Genomic DNA, 15,208 nt, shown 5'->3' with positions numbered 1-15,208 from the left:
TCATACGGGTTCAACAAGAACCATGTAGTCATGAAGGTTCAGCAGGAAACATGTAGTCATGAAGGTTCAGCAGGAACCATGTAGTCAATAAGGTTTAGCAGGAACCATGTAGTCATGAAAGTTCAGCAGGAACCATGTGGTCATGAAGGTTCAGCAGGAACCATGTGGTCATGAAGGTTTAGCAGGAACCATGTGGTCATGAAGGTTCAGCAGGAAGACTGAATCCTTGTACACATGTTCACATATTACTGTCTGCTTATGTTTTTTTTTACTTAACCCCATAGCCACTCCATATCCTCCGTTTCCTTCATATTTTAATCTCTATCTTGGTTTTGGTCATCAAGCTACAGGCAAGATGCCTGAACATACTACAAAGTTCCAGAACTCTAACTGAACATGCTACAACATTCCAGACCTCTAACTGAACATACTACAAAGTTCCAGACCTCTAACTGAACATACTACAAAGTTCCAGAACTCTAACTGAACATGCTACAACATTGCAGAACTCTAACTGGACATACTACAAAGTTCCAGACATCTAACTGAACATACTACAACATTCCAGAACTCTAACTGAACATACTATAACGTTCCAGAACTCTAACTGAACATGCTACAAAGTTCCAGAATTCTAAATGAACATACTACAAAGTTCCAGAATTCTAAATGAACATACTACAAAGTTCTACCCCCTCTTCTCCACCTTTGGCTCCAGTATGTTATCCATTATTATTACCATAGCCATGATGTCCTGTGCTGAGCAGCTCCCAGACACGCCCCTAAAACCTTCCCTGCTGGTGAATTAAAGGGGGTTAAGACCCATGTATACATCACTGTGTGGAATCTAAACCTCATCCACTCATGCTGATGAAACGCCAGCTCTGTTTGATCCTCCACTCTTCTGCACTACTGCCAAATCCAAACACAGTGTGTAAGAACCAGAATAATCCCAGAGAGAATTTACATTTTGGTGTCACCGACTCAACTCGGGCTTTGTACGTTACAGAAACATGAAGAGATATTAGATCCATGAATATGAATGGAGGTGTTTTACTATGTATTATGCATTGCTGTCTGGGTGATGTAAGCAGAGCAAAAGCCTTTGCTGTAGTATACCAGAATGCAGAGCCTCTGTTGTTTCAGGTGTCTTTAATTGCTTTGCAGACTGTCGTCACCTCAGGCAAGTGCCCTCCTGCAAAACTTCCTTTACTGAAACTTCTTCTTTCCACGCCTGCCTCCTTATCAGAAGCAATTTAAATTCAGGATGCTGATCTTTGAAATTAATCCAACTATTGGTGAAATGTTGTCTCTTTCAAATGTATTAGTATTTAAATGTCCGATAGATACAAATCACTCTCTTTGTAACCTTTTAGTTACATTTTTCAAAACAGTTAGTGAAAACAGCAAAACTCAATGAAATACCTGCAAAAGCACACACTTCAGGTTGCACTTTCCTTTCTGTGCCAAAGGCTGAACAAAGCCCTGAATATGAGGTCTGAGAATCTACCTAGAACATAGAGTGCATATAGAAGAACATTCAATCTATGGTCTGATGTGAAAAGTGCAGAATTTATACGTACAAAACTGTAGGTTCAGGTGTCTGGAGTGGAATATAGGCTAGTATGTTGGTTTACGGATGTCAATTTTAATCAGAGTCCTGCAGTGCTGGAGTCTAGCATTTTTGGAACTGATGTTTTACGACCCTGTTTTGCTTAGATTTACATATGAAGGAGGCGACAACATTGTTTGGTCCATTGTATGCCAGTTGCTTGTACTGAACTCTCTTTTTTCAATGATGCCAAGTTAAGTACAGTTTTCCATTGTGTTGCACGTTTACAACCCCCAGGGAACTTGTGTAAAGGAGATATAATAGGTGCCCTTTAACACACTTGATCCAAATCACTGGCACATTATCAAGCCTTTTGTGAGCTGAATTAAGTGCAGCAGAACAGGGAAAATATAACATTTCACATCCCCGTAGCCCTCCAGTGAATGCTATTGAACGTCCCCAATACAAAGCTGTTTTGGGGAATACAACAATATGTTTTTCATTTTAAACAATATAGTTTTGGTGTGATTAATAAAAATTAAATGACAAAATAAAAAACATTTGCTGTGTGAAAAATTGAATGTGGCCAATAAAATTGTATGCAGCAGATCTATGTCTCTCTCTCTCTTCTCTCCCTCCTCTCTCTCTTCCTCTCTCCCTCCCTCCTCTCTCTCCCTCTCTCTCTCCTTCCCTCCTCTCACTCCCTCTCTCCCTCCCTCCTCTCTCTCCCTCTCTCTCTCCCTCCCTCCTCTCTCTCCCTCCCTCCTCTCTCTCTCCCTCTCTCTCTCCCTCCCTCCTCTCTCTCCCTCCCTCCTCTCTCTCTTCCTCTCTCTCTCCCTCCCTCCTCTCTCTCTCCCTCTCAGATTCAGATTCAGATTCAAGAAGCTTTATTGGCATGACTGTAATTTGCTACAGTATTGCTAAAGCATTACAACGATAGATAACGTTCAAAATAAACAAAACAAGAGCAATAAGAATTATGAAATAAGTGACAGTATATATACTGAATATATATATAATAAGTACATATATTGTATATACATATATCTATCTATACACCCAATACTGTTTGAGTGAGCAGTGATGATGGGTATTACATAATTTTATTGTGTTTGTTTCCTTTTTATCTTTAATTTCTTTAAATTTTTTTTGTCTTCTCATCTTTGCTTCCTTTTAATGTTTCTTTTTTAATTACTCTGTAAAGCACTTTGAGTTGCATGTATGTATGAAAGGTGCTATACAAATATAGATTATTATTATTAATATTATTATTATTATTACCCACTGTCTCTGACACACTGATATACACTGGGCAGAGAGGGGCGGAGACATGCTAATATATACTGGGCAGAGAGGGGCGGAGACATGCTAATATATACTGGGCGGCAAGGGGGAACAGACATACTGATATATACTGGGCAATGAGGGGGGCGGTGTGTCTCTCTCCCAGAATTATTCCCAATTTTTCCAGTTCTGTAAGTACTTGGTCATTTGGAATCAGCTGTTTGAACCTGTCTGTGAAATGTTCTCATATTGTGTCGAATTTTGGACAGTGGATGAGGAAGTGCAGCTCAGTCTCCACCTTACCACTCTCACATTGATCACACACTCGCTACTCTCACACACACACACACACACACACACACACACACACACACACACACACACACACACACACACACACACACACTCAACTTGATCACACACTCACTGCTCTCTCACGCACACACACACACACACACACACACTCAACTTGCTCACACACTCACTGCTTTCACATTCACACACACACACACACACACACACACTCAACTTGATCACACACTCACTGCTCTCACACACACACACACACGCACGCACGCACACACACACACACACTCACTGCTCTCACACTCACACACACACACACGCACGCATGCACGCACGCACGCACGCATGCACGCACGCACGCACACACACACACACACACACACACTAACTGCTCTCACACTCACACACACACACACACGCACACACACACACACACACACACACACACACACACACACACACACACACACACACACACACACACACACACACACACTCGCTGCTCTCTGGGCAGCCAGTGCCATTTATACCTGCCCGTCTCTATAGCCAGGCTGTGGTCACTGAGCCTTTCTCTTTCCCTCCCTCCTTTCTCTCTCCCTCCCTCCTCTCTCTCTCCCTCTCCCTCCCTCCTTTCTCTCTCCCTCTCTCTCCCTCCCTCCCTCCTCTCACTCCCTATTTTCATGCCCTTCCCACGCAGCCCTTTGTGCTGGTTAATTTGTAATGACCAGTATACACTTTGTAAAATAATAAGTGAGGGTATGAGTGCAATGTCTTATGCAACTATCCACTTGTGTGTGTTGTGTACTATCCAGCCGACTCAGATCTTGGCAGCATCCTACTGTAAAATCTGAGTTCTGGAATCAGAACACCTACACAGTCATTTTTAACAACCACCCCCCCCCCTCCCCCCAACACACACACACACACACACACACACACAACATCCATCCTGAATGCCATTTGAAAACACAGAGAATGTCATTCTTTCATTTAACAAATCCCTTTTATTTACAAATTTTGCTGTCTGCTAGAACCAGACTCCAGGGTTCAGCAACGGTATAATTGTCAATTAGGGGGAAGACCCGATGAGGATGTGATCTGTTTATTGGAGCTTTGGATGATCAGGATAGAAAACCTCACTAATAATGACAATAAAACCAGGTATTCCCCCTACATCCCCCCTCATTTGCTGTTGACTTTGACCTGTTTGAGTGGTTTGAAGTCAAGACCGGAACATATGGATAATAACACCCTTATAAACCAGCTTCAGTTTACCCAGTTGATTTGGTGAATAAGAAAATGACCAAACGGGACCAAAACACTGCAGTCTTTTCAAACATTCATATGCTGTTTAAATATTCAAGGCGTTGAGAAATCCAGAGTCCAGTGAATTCAGGTCGATTTTTCTTGGACATTTTGGTTAATAGCATGAAGACGCCCTGTGTCAGCTCTCTGCAGCATTATGCTGCCAGGACCTGTGCTCTTTGAAAAGCAAATTATTCAGGTAGGACCAGCCTAGAGAATTTGGACTCATCCCTGTAGGGTTCCCTGTAGACCCCAACCCAAAAAGTGAGAGCTTTTATGTGCTATTACATTTTTAAAGATTACTTCAGCAAGTGCCTTATGCAAGAGAACAGTAACAGAAGAAGGGATGTTAGAGCCCACAGGCCTCTTACAACTGAATTTCACTTGCCAGGATTCTGAGTTTCAGCAAGAAACTTGACAAGCCCAGACTCTCTATAAGCAATAAATCCACCCTGTTGGTGTGGAGTTAATTACCGGGCACTCCAGCTCATGGCTGAACGCAGGAATCATGTCGTGAGACTGAAATAGGTGGAGGATTCTGATCAGTCACAACTGCAGAAATCGGTGCACAAATCTTGCTATATAAGATGAGTCTCTCTTAACCTCATCTCTCTTTAACTTGCTTGAATGGCTTTTTGCCACTGCTCCACTCCATGATAGTACCAAAAGAACCTATAGGTCTTCGAGCATGATGGCACAGTATTGCCATGGAAATATAATTTGACAACATGATCTTCTGAGAGCAATTAAAGCTTATAGTATATATATACACCCACAGATATAAAACATCACCAGGGTTTGATGAAGTTTCTGTATTCCCAAACTAATCTATGTAGTCATGCCAACATGAAATGCAATGTGAAATATGAAATCATAGCGGTGTTAATTCGATGATTTAATTCAGTGATCATTCTGTGTGTAAGCAGAAACCAGCTGTCATGTCAGCGTGGCTTCCAGATGGATATGCTCCACAATGCTGTTCCCACTGGGCCTACGTAGGAGAAGGGTCACCCCTAAAATACCACCCAAACTCTCAAACCAGAATGACCGAAGATCAGCAGACTGCCTCCGCTGTCCCACTAGTTGACTTTCCAATGCCGTTCGTTTGACTCATGGTCGCAGGTCACCTCTCGCCATGAGTGAATGAGGCTGTGAGTGTTTTTATGTCTTGTGGGGCACCTGGGTGTTGGCTAATGGATATGTGTGGGGTCCCTGGTCAGCAGACATCTCTCTGGCAGTGGAATATGAACTCATCAAGATTTTAATGGGATGCCACAGAGACGGATGCAGCGCTTGCTCCAAACTGTTGCCTGTGTGATTTATCCTGCCTGCAGAGGGAAGCTGGGTAAATAAGCGGCATGGAAACTATCGTCATAGAAACTGCTGTCTGTACTGCGGCAGCGCTGAATGAAGAAGGATACCAAATGGTCAGCGGTGCGTGCTGTCTCTGAGCCTGCAGGTGCGATGATTCTTTGTGTGTGTGTGTGTGTGTGTGTGTGTGTGTGTGTATTCTTGCTTTTAGTGTTTATTAACTGTATATGGCTTGATATATGATATAAATTTAATTTCTCAGACTTGTCACTGTACATAACATACTGTGCATTCATGTTATTAAATCATGATTTCTACATTTAATCAACACTGTAAATGTATTTGAAGTTGTAAATTAATTTGCAGTACTGGAGAGTGAAGCGAGTGACACTAGCTTCATATTTCAGTACAATGACAGTACCATCGTTATTTTCAAATTCATGCTCGTTTCATAAATTCAAGCTAAATATTTCATATAGTGCTAGTGTAGAGTGACAAAACGATAAAGATATATATCTTTAACATCACTTACATGTAAACAAATGACAACAAATGACATCGAACCCCAGATTTGTCATTGGTTTTCAACACCTTTGACATTTTTTTCTTCTGCTTGCAGTCACAGGTGCAGATACTCAACAGGTTCATGCTGAAATGATTTACCAATATGGGAATTCTCAAGGGAAATAACATTTAACTCTGTGGATCATTAATGTTAAGTATGTGTTGTGCACTACCAAGAATGGTTTAAAGGAAGTTAAAATAATCCAAGACTATTTTTAAAACAACAATTTTAAAGAATATCCTGTTCGAGACGTCTAAATGTTTTTTGTGCTATACAGTACATACAAGAGCAAATTATGTAATGTCACAGTTGTGTGCTTTTTTAAAGGATAATGTTTTGTTTAGAGACTTGATCAGTCTGTTTGCTACACAGAACTATAGCAAACAACACGCTATGCTCCAGAATGAGGGGGCGTAGGGGATTACATCAACTGTGACAACAAAACCCAAGCATTTATAAGCCTTTAAAACAGTTTCATCGGTGCACCCATGCGTGCTAAACCAAACTGCTGCCAGAGTTGGTGGGTGTCAAAGGGAGAATTCATTTAAGCGCTTGCCTCAACCTTCTGTCACTGCAGTGCGTATGCCTGAGCTTCCGCAGTTCTTATGTGTTTGCATGTGCGTGTTTGTGTGTGTGTATGTGTGTGTGTGTGTGGGGGGGGTCTACTGCAATGAAATCCCGAGTGTGCTTTTAAGATTGATGTGTGGGAGGTGCGGACCCTATCTGGCAGTGGTGTAGGGAGGTGAGTGTAGCCATCAGCTTTTATGTTGTCTGTTATATATTCGAGTAGTCCCCCACACACCAACCCCCTCCCACCACACACTTTCAAAATTTCTTCCTCCAGGAGAGAGTGACTAAACAGACTTGCTCATAAAAATAACTGTTCTGGGAGAGCTTGTTTCTTTAACTTGACTCAAAATTGAGAATCAGAGATGTTTACCTGTCTTGTTAATCCAGACTACAGAGAGCTAAATCTGAGTTTTGAGTTTTTAAACAAGGCGTTGAATTACAGCCTCTTTTCAACAGCACATTATACAGTATACTATATAGCCTACCATCCCACCATCCTCTATCTGTCAGGAAATAAGTTAGCCGTGTAGAGTGCATTTTAATTCCAAATGTAAGTGAACATCATTCACTTTGAAACACTGCCTTCTTTGGTGCAGTATTATAATCACGGCCTCGGATACTCAACTCGCAATAATGAACGACTTAACACTTCGTGTTCCGAATGCGAAACCCTCCTTTCTCTGCCTCACGACAGCTGTGAGTTGAATAGGAAGCGCAGCCTCTTGTGAGCCGTGAGTGAAAGTGAGGCTGCCTGCCCTGCTCTCGGCTTGATTTCAGCGCCGCTCTCATAATGGAGATTGCGGGGGCCACTGACAAACGTGAGAGCGTTCGGGCAGACCGAGCCCAGCTGCCGTCGCCGCCGCTGCTCCGAATCTCTTCGTCTGGCAGCGGCGACGGACGCTTCGCTCCGGCAGCAGCCGCAAGAGCCAAAAACCCGCTGACAAGATCCGGCGTTTAGCAGCCAGGGAGGCCTGCTGAGCCTGCAATCAGACACTGATGGACAGAGTGAGAGCCTCCATTTCCCTTGTTAAATAAATGTAATACAACCAGACCCACAGCCTAATACCCGAAATAGAAGCTGTTTTCTTGTGTGGTTGTGGTTATACTGTGCCCGTGTCTCTTGTGCCCTTTTACTATTGCTATTGGCTTTGAGCATTTCTGTACTAGACAATGCTTACAGCTTTCATCTTTCGTAACGATTTGCAGGTAATTAAAGTGGTGCCTCGGGTTATACACTCAATCTTTGCAAGGTCAAGGGTCTTTCCTGCATGTCATCTCAATTTAAGGAATAGGTCTGACGCAGAATTGAATTTTGAGACACCGCTGAAAGGCTAAGGCCAGTTTTGAGAAAGGGTAAACAGTATTTGAACCTTTCATTCAGTATGCTTAACTGGTAGATATACATCCATTGAAAGGTGATGCCTTTTTAGGTTAACAGTTGTGCACACATGGTTGTGCAGTATGCCTTTTCATATAAAGTAATAAAGAAACTCAGTAACGGCCTCTTTTTTGCAGTGTTCATGTGCAAGTGTATCATGTATTCATGTATGGGTCGCTCTCAGGAGCTCAGTAAATTCCAGCGTGGAACAGTGACAGGATGCCACCCGTGCAACAAATCCAGTCATGAAATTTCCTCACTCCTAAATATTCCACAGTCAACTGTCAGCTGTATTATAAGAAAATGGAAGTGTTTGGGAACGACAGCAACTCAGCCATGAAGTGGTAGGCCAGGTAAACTGACTGAGTGGGGTCAGCGGATGCTGAAGCACATAGTGTGAAGAGGTCGCCAACTTTCTGCAGTCAATAACTACAGACATCCAAACTTCATGTGGTCTTCAGATTAGCTCAAGAACAGTGTGCAGAGAGCTTCATGGAATGTGTTTCCATGGTCGAGCAGCTGCATCCAAGTCATACATCACCAAGTACAATGCATCGCCACTGGACTCTAGAGCAGTGGTGGCGCGTTCTCTGGAGTGAAGAATCACACTTCTACATCTGGCAATCTGATGGATGAGTCTGGGTTTGGCGGTTGCGTTGTGCCAAGTGTAAAGTTTAGTGGGGGGGGAGGGGGGGGGATTTTGGTGTGGGGTTGTTTTTCAGGAGCTCGGCTTGGCCCCATAGTTCCAGTGAAAGGAACTCTGAATGCTTCAGGATACCAAGACATTTTGGACTATTCTATGCTCCATCAGTTTGGAGCTGGCCCCTTCCTCTTCCAACATGAATGTGCACCAGTGCACAAAGCAAGGTCCATAAAGACATGGATGGCAGAGTCTGATGTGGATGAACTTCACTGGCCTGCACAGAGTCCTGACCTCAACCTTTGGGATGAATTAGAGTGGAGACTGAGAGCCAGGCCTTCTCGTCCAAAATCAGTATGCGACCTCACAAATGCGCTACTGGTAGAATGGTGTCACGTCCAGCTCCTCCCTCCTCCCTAGTCCCGCCTAGTTTTCCCCGTTCCCTTGGTTTCCCCTCTGTTCTACCCCTTGCCGTCGGTCATTGTACGTGAGTCCCCCCTTGTTTCCTGCTCGTTGTTTGAAATCTCTGCTGATCGTGTTTTATGTTCATGTTCTCTGCCTTATCTATAGTTATTTTGATATATACGTTTTTCTCCTTGTTTCCCTGCCTCCCCACTCCGCGTAGTCTGTCCCGGTTAAAGGTTATATTGTTTCTTAGTTTCCCTGTCTCTATGCATAGTTTCATTTGTGTAGTCTGGTTTAGTTATTCATCTAGTTCATTCAACTCTTCGTTACTTCCTTGCGTTGTCGTAGTGCGCTGTGTATGTGTCTTCCTAGTTGTCTTTCATTCCTGTTTCAGATTTTTATTCCTTCGGTGTCCAGTGTTACTCCTGTATGCATTCTCTGTTTCAGTTTAGTGTTTTGTGGTCTTCTTCCTAGCTCATGATTAGTTCAGTTTCTTGGTGGGTCTGTTTGCCGTTTAGTCGTTTGTATGTTTTCCCTTACATGCGTTCTAGTGTGCTTTGGTGTTTTCGTCTATTTAGTTTGTCTCTTATTTCCTTCAATAAAATACTTTAAAACTTGTGTTTGTGTCACACCCCTCCCGTTAGAACGTTACATATGGTCAAAAATCCCCATAAACGGACTCCTAAACCTTGTGTACAGCCTCCCCAGAAGAGTTGAAGCTGTTCTAGCTGCAAAGGGTGGACCAACGTCATATTGAACCCTATGGATTAGGAATGGGATGTCATTTAAGCTCATATGTGAGTCTATATATATATATATATATATATATATATATATATATATATATATATATATATATATATATATATATATATATATATATATATATAAAGGTGTTGTGGAAGTTTTTTCTTTGTTTGGATTAAACAAAAAGTTTCTCCTATTAGCCTTAATGTGATGGAACTAATATCCAGGGACAAAAGGCCAGTATAAGGTTCGGCCCATTTTCACAATAGTTGCTCATGAGCGACTCGGCGGTCACTAACCAGGGTGACCCAGAAGCACCGTGACACAGGTGTGATTGGTACAGAGTGAACACCTCTAGGGATCATTTCTACCTCCTCTGTCCATTTCTGTCTTTCTTTACTTTTCTGATTCAGCCCTCATTCTCACATCCTCCTGCTGTAATCTCACATCCTCCAGAGAAACACAGCTAGCAGCCAGGGTGGAGCCAGCTGGCAGTCCGGGCGGAGCCAGCCGGCTGCCACGACCACCCTGCGCCTGTAGCCCAGGCCGTGCCTGGCCCAGGGTGGGGAGGGAGCAGGCGGGCGGGGGAGGCTGGTGCCATGTGTGCCCTGTCTCTGCCAGGCAGAAGTGTGGACCCGCCGAACGCTCTGCCAGACTGTCAGCCTGTAATTAAGTGCTGCGATTATTTGTTTCTTGTTCAATGGGCTTCAAGGTGGCAGCTTTCAACAGAGGAGACTTGCTCGGTTTAGATGGCTGCTATATATAGTAAAGGAACTCTGTCCTGGAAATTTTGCAAAAGTTCCTGATTAGAAGTCATCTAAAGTAATATGTGAATTCTCAGTCCATTGATGGAGTTTGAGAATGATTTGGAAAGGAACTTACCCATAAACAGCCGAGAAACATCTGTTTAATAATTGAAAATGTATAGATAGATTAATTAGGAATTATACTCTAGAAATTACTGCTTAGGAATTATACCTACTTAGCCATCAGTAAGCCAGTGAACTTAAAGCACATTCAGAAAGTACAACATACAAAATGTAATTTCAGCCCAAGAATCGTTTCCACAAACTATATTACTATTGACATGCCTACACCTATGTGGAACACTTCCTCATACTGCCTCGATATGTTTAGGATTTTACTGATAAATGTTGTCATGGGACTCCCAAAAAAGCATAATTACTGTGAATCTTGTGTAGTATGAGTGTGTTTATGGTGAAGTGAAGTTTTCTCCTGGTCTCAGCCAGCAGTAGTTCACAGTAGGTTTCAGATGCTGTCAGGATTCATTACATCATGACTCTGCACAGGAAGGAGTCCACAGTAAAGCCAGCATCAAGAGGGAAAGCCAGAGAGAGGGAGAGAGAGGGAGAGATTGGAACTAGAGAGATAAACCTTCTGTTATATTGCAGCTGCACTCTACACAACCCTCACACTAGAACTGAACAGCACTTCATTATCAGAATCAACAGATAGGGAAATATAAGCAGAAAGGCTACACAGTTAATATAACAATAGCACTTGTGCCATAAAATATTTGGCTAAATTATTTTTCATCCTCGGTGTATGTGTCACCTGGGTGGTTATGGGAAACAGGAGAAGTGGGAGAGAGAAGTCTGAATTCTGCCTGGTCTGTCATTTTAGGTTTAGAGTGGCACTGTATGTAAATCAGTGTTGTCCTGCTGAAATGTCACATTTCCACAAATACAAAAGACTCATGAAAAGAAACGAGAGCATACTCAGCACTTCCTGGGAAATGTCATTCAGTTTCTTTCTCTCTATTATCATGCAAAATTACAGATTTGGAGTCGTAATAAAACGACACAAGTGCGCATGTGCTCACCCCAGTTTGGACGTACAGTAGAGTGTATTAAGAGTTAAATCAACCACATCATTCGGTAACAAGCCTTTCAGTGTGTGTGACTAATTGGTGAATGCTGAAGGTCACTTAATGTGAATTAGTGATCATATGCTCACGTTAATCCCGCCCCACAGGCAGTCCTGCTGGTGAGGGAAACACCTGTGGAGCTCCGTCAAAATACATCAGCCTCCTCATTACTCACTTCCTATTTCTCAAGGAGATGGTGGCAACTTTGGAAGGAAGATCTGTGGAACACTGCAGTGTCTGATGAGACTGATCAAACATCTACTCAGATAAGTCAGTTAGGACTTAGTATGCATCTGCTCCTTTTGGAAACACATCATTAGCCCATTACTTTATGATACCTTGCAGTTCTGGTGAATTACTAAATATTATTTTACTATTTTTCAAGCACTGATCAAAGCTTGGCAATCTTATGAATGTATTTTCTTTACAGGGAAGTGTATGACGTGTTTGGTATCATTTCTATATTATAGACCAGTGCAGTCTACCTTCCCTTCTCATCAAGAGTGCCTGCACTCTGGATGAAATAGCGTATTTTTCAAAGCTCTCTCTTTTTGGGCTTTCAAGCACGAGGTTGCCCACTAGGGAATCTCCTTACCACGCTTTCATCTCCTCCTCAGATCCCTCTGAAAACAAGAGGCAACACTCACTACCGAGAGAGAGAGAGAGAGAGAGAGAGGGAGACAGAGAGGGAGGGAGAAATCATTTGCTCCCAATTTCCCAAAACACTTTTAAGTTTGCCACTGTCTGCAGTGTGCTCTCCGTAAACCCACAAAGTAATTACCCCTCCCCCCCCATGTTTGGCAGAGCGCCTGCAGAGAGGGCCTGTCGGGGGGCGCTGCATTCTCCAGTCACCCCGGATGACACGGCGGGTTGGTGGTGTGCTAAACGCTCCACGCCTGAACGTCCTGCTATCAGCCCTCCACCATTCAAGCTGCCGTAACGAGACACGATGAGGTCACTACGATCCACTGGCTCTCACACGGGTGGGGTGCATGTCAGCAAGGCTGAGACATAATATTGGGCAATTTTCGAAAGTGTCTTTGGCATACTGATTTGACAAAAACGAAAACTGAAAATCATGTCATGTTTTTACTGGCATTTTTAACAGCTATCCTCTGACTAATGTAATGTCGAAGGTTTATATCATATTTAGAAAATGCTTTAGCCATAGTTTGTGTGTCTTGTAGCAGCTGTGCTACATATATATAAAAGCTTGTTTTGTAAGAAATGAAATGCCAAATCTGAGGAGGGACCTGTTGTCCTGAATCTCCACAGGACAGTGGGATGGAGGAGGAGATCACCCCATGTGTGGTCCAAGAAAGGGCGGCTCTCCTGGGACACCTGCCACCCCACATACTGATGACGTGCTAACACTGCCAGTGCTGCCTCATGCATTAGGAAAAACAGGTTGGATGTAACAAACATACAGTCTGGTTTTACATGTAATATGTGTCTTGTGTCTTATTGCTAAGTTGGAATTCTTTCTACAAAGTGATATTTATGGTCAAGATGGAGACTGATTAATCGTATTCATCACATACCTAGGAGAGATCTCTAGAGGTTAGGACAGACTCTGAGCATTCAGCGCATGCTGCAGAATCAGCACATGCTGTAGATTTTAGGTACAGCACACATTATTTAAATTGCCATATGTTATAAGCCCCACACCAAGGAGGAGACTATGTGAACATCCTACAAAACTAGTAAATCATTAAAACCTTAATTATTTTTTAAACGCCTTATGTAACTTTATCAGCAGGGCTTTTTAGCTTTTATAAATGCTTAGTAATGATTCTTAAAGCCTACATTTTATCTGAAATTTCATCAAATAATAATTTGTGACTGAAAAGTATAGTGTAAGTGTATATATATATTATATATATATTCGAGTATAGACATAATCTAGTTTTAACCTCTCTGTGATGTAAGGTTTGGTTCAGTCCAGCAACTAGTACTATGTACTTGCACACATACTCACACATGCAAACACGCACTGTTTTCTTATTTTAATAAACGGGAATGAATCAAGCGCTGAGCTCTGCCAACACCAACTACGAAGCCACCTGTAGATTTCCATAATGGCACAGAGCACATTGAATTAAAATGTTGTCATATATATCTGTGTTAATGGAGGACATTCACATTTTCTACACATGTTTAATTGTTACCCAAATGCACTAGTGAAAGTGTTTGTCAGAACAGAATCATCCAGTTCCATGAGACATTCAGTCTCCCCAATGCAGAGACACTTCTGGCAAATTCTCCTGGAGCCAGAAGGACACTATTTACAGGTCCCTGTCCTTTCTTTTGACAGGTAGTGGTGACTCTTATGTACAAGGACAAAAAGACAAGGCATCATTTTAAATGATTGCATTTGAAACTCAAGCCATGGGTAAAATTTCTTAGGGAACATAGTGTATTTTATCAGTGCTTAAATTATTTAGAAATCTGTTGCTGATGCACTGGGCAATTCTCTACAAACAATTAAAGTTAGATTCATGATTTTAATTATGGCTTTGACACTAATGCTATTGCTCTACTGTTCCTCCTTGGAGGAGAAAACACTGGCCTTCCAACTTCTAATACTCTCCTAATACTATTCTAATACTCTTCTAGTACTCTTCTCTCATGTATATTTGATGACTTTCATTTTAGCAACAAGATGGAGCTGTAGACTGCACTACCACTTCCCTGCCCAGCTGCATGTACAGAGTGCAGATATGATTTATTCAGATCACCAGAAATTTCTCATTTGAAGTTCTCATTTGAAATTTCTCATTTTTTCATTGTAATCTTATAGAATTATTCTGTGACAATGAATATTTTTCTTTTGTATTTGGCTGTGGGGCATTTCAAGAAACACTGGTGCAACCATGAATGACAATTACTTTGTGTGTGTGTGTGTGTGTGTGTGTGTGTGTGTGTGTGTGTGTGTGTGTGTGTGTGTGTGTGTTTGTACAGAGAAAAGATTGCTTTTATTCATTTTCAAAAAAGAGAAGAAAAGCTGTTTCTTGTCATCAGCATTAACTAGACATGACACCCAGTCACAAATGGACTGACACACTGCACTGGAAAAAAAATAGTAATTATGCAGACTTCTCAAGGTGCTACTTTGTTTGCTATGCTAACATTTACTAACTGCGGTTAACAGCTGCAGTGAGAAATGTGGTGGTAAGTGGCAGGGTACACACAAAATGAACTGCAGTATAAAGACACATATGGTCTTCCAGAATTCCAGAACCTCTTCCTCCTACAGC

General features: G+C 42.3%; 1 long non-coding RNA gene across 3 annotated transcripts in view; it reads left to right on the top strand.

Annotated features, from left to right (window-relative positions):
- The first annotated feature begins 5,508 nt into the window (after positions 1 to 5,508).
- LOC143514497 (uncharacterized) overlaps positions 5,509 to 15,208 on the top strand; it is a 15,330-nt gene continuing 5,630 nt past the window's right edge. The window contains exons 1-5 of one of the 3 annotated variants that reach the window (XR_013130887.1): positions 5,509 to 5,598; positions 5,782 to 5,906; positions 12,059 to 12,221; positions 12,756 to 12,905; positions 13,227 to 15,208. The exon at positions 13,227 to 15,208 is cut by the window's right edge and continues 2,364 nt beyond it. This is a non-coding gene — a long non-coding RNA (uncharacterized LOC143514497). Of the gene's footprint in view, positions 5,599 to 5,665; positions 5,907 to 12,058; positions 12,222 to 12,755; positions 12,906 to 13,226 lie in introns of those variants that run through there. The other 2 variants (XR_013130888.1, XR_013130886.1) reach the window with 2 other exon arrangements.

The sequence above is a fragment of the Brachyhypopomus gauderio genome, chromosome 5 (assembly GCF_052324685.1).
Source record: "Brachyhypopomus gauderio isolate BG-103 chromosome 5, BGAUD_0.2, whole genome shotgun sequence".
Lineage (NCBI taxonomy): Eukaryota > Metazoa > Chordata > Actinopteri > Gymnotiformes > Hypopomidae > Brachyhypopomus > Brachyhypopomus gauderio.
This window is presented reverse-complemented; position numbering and strand designations above follow the sequence as displayed.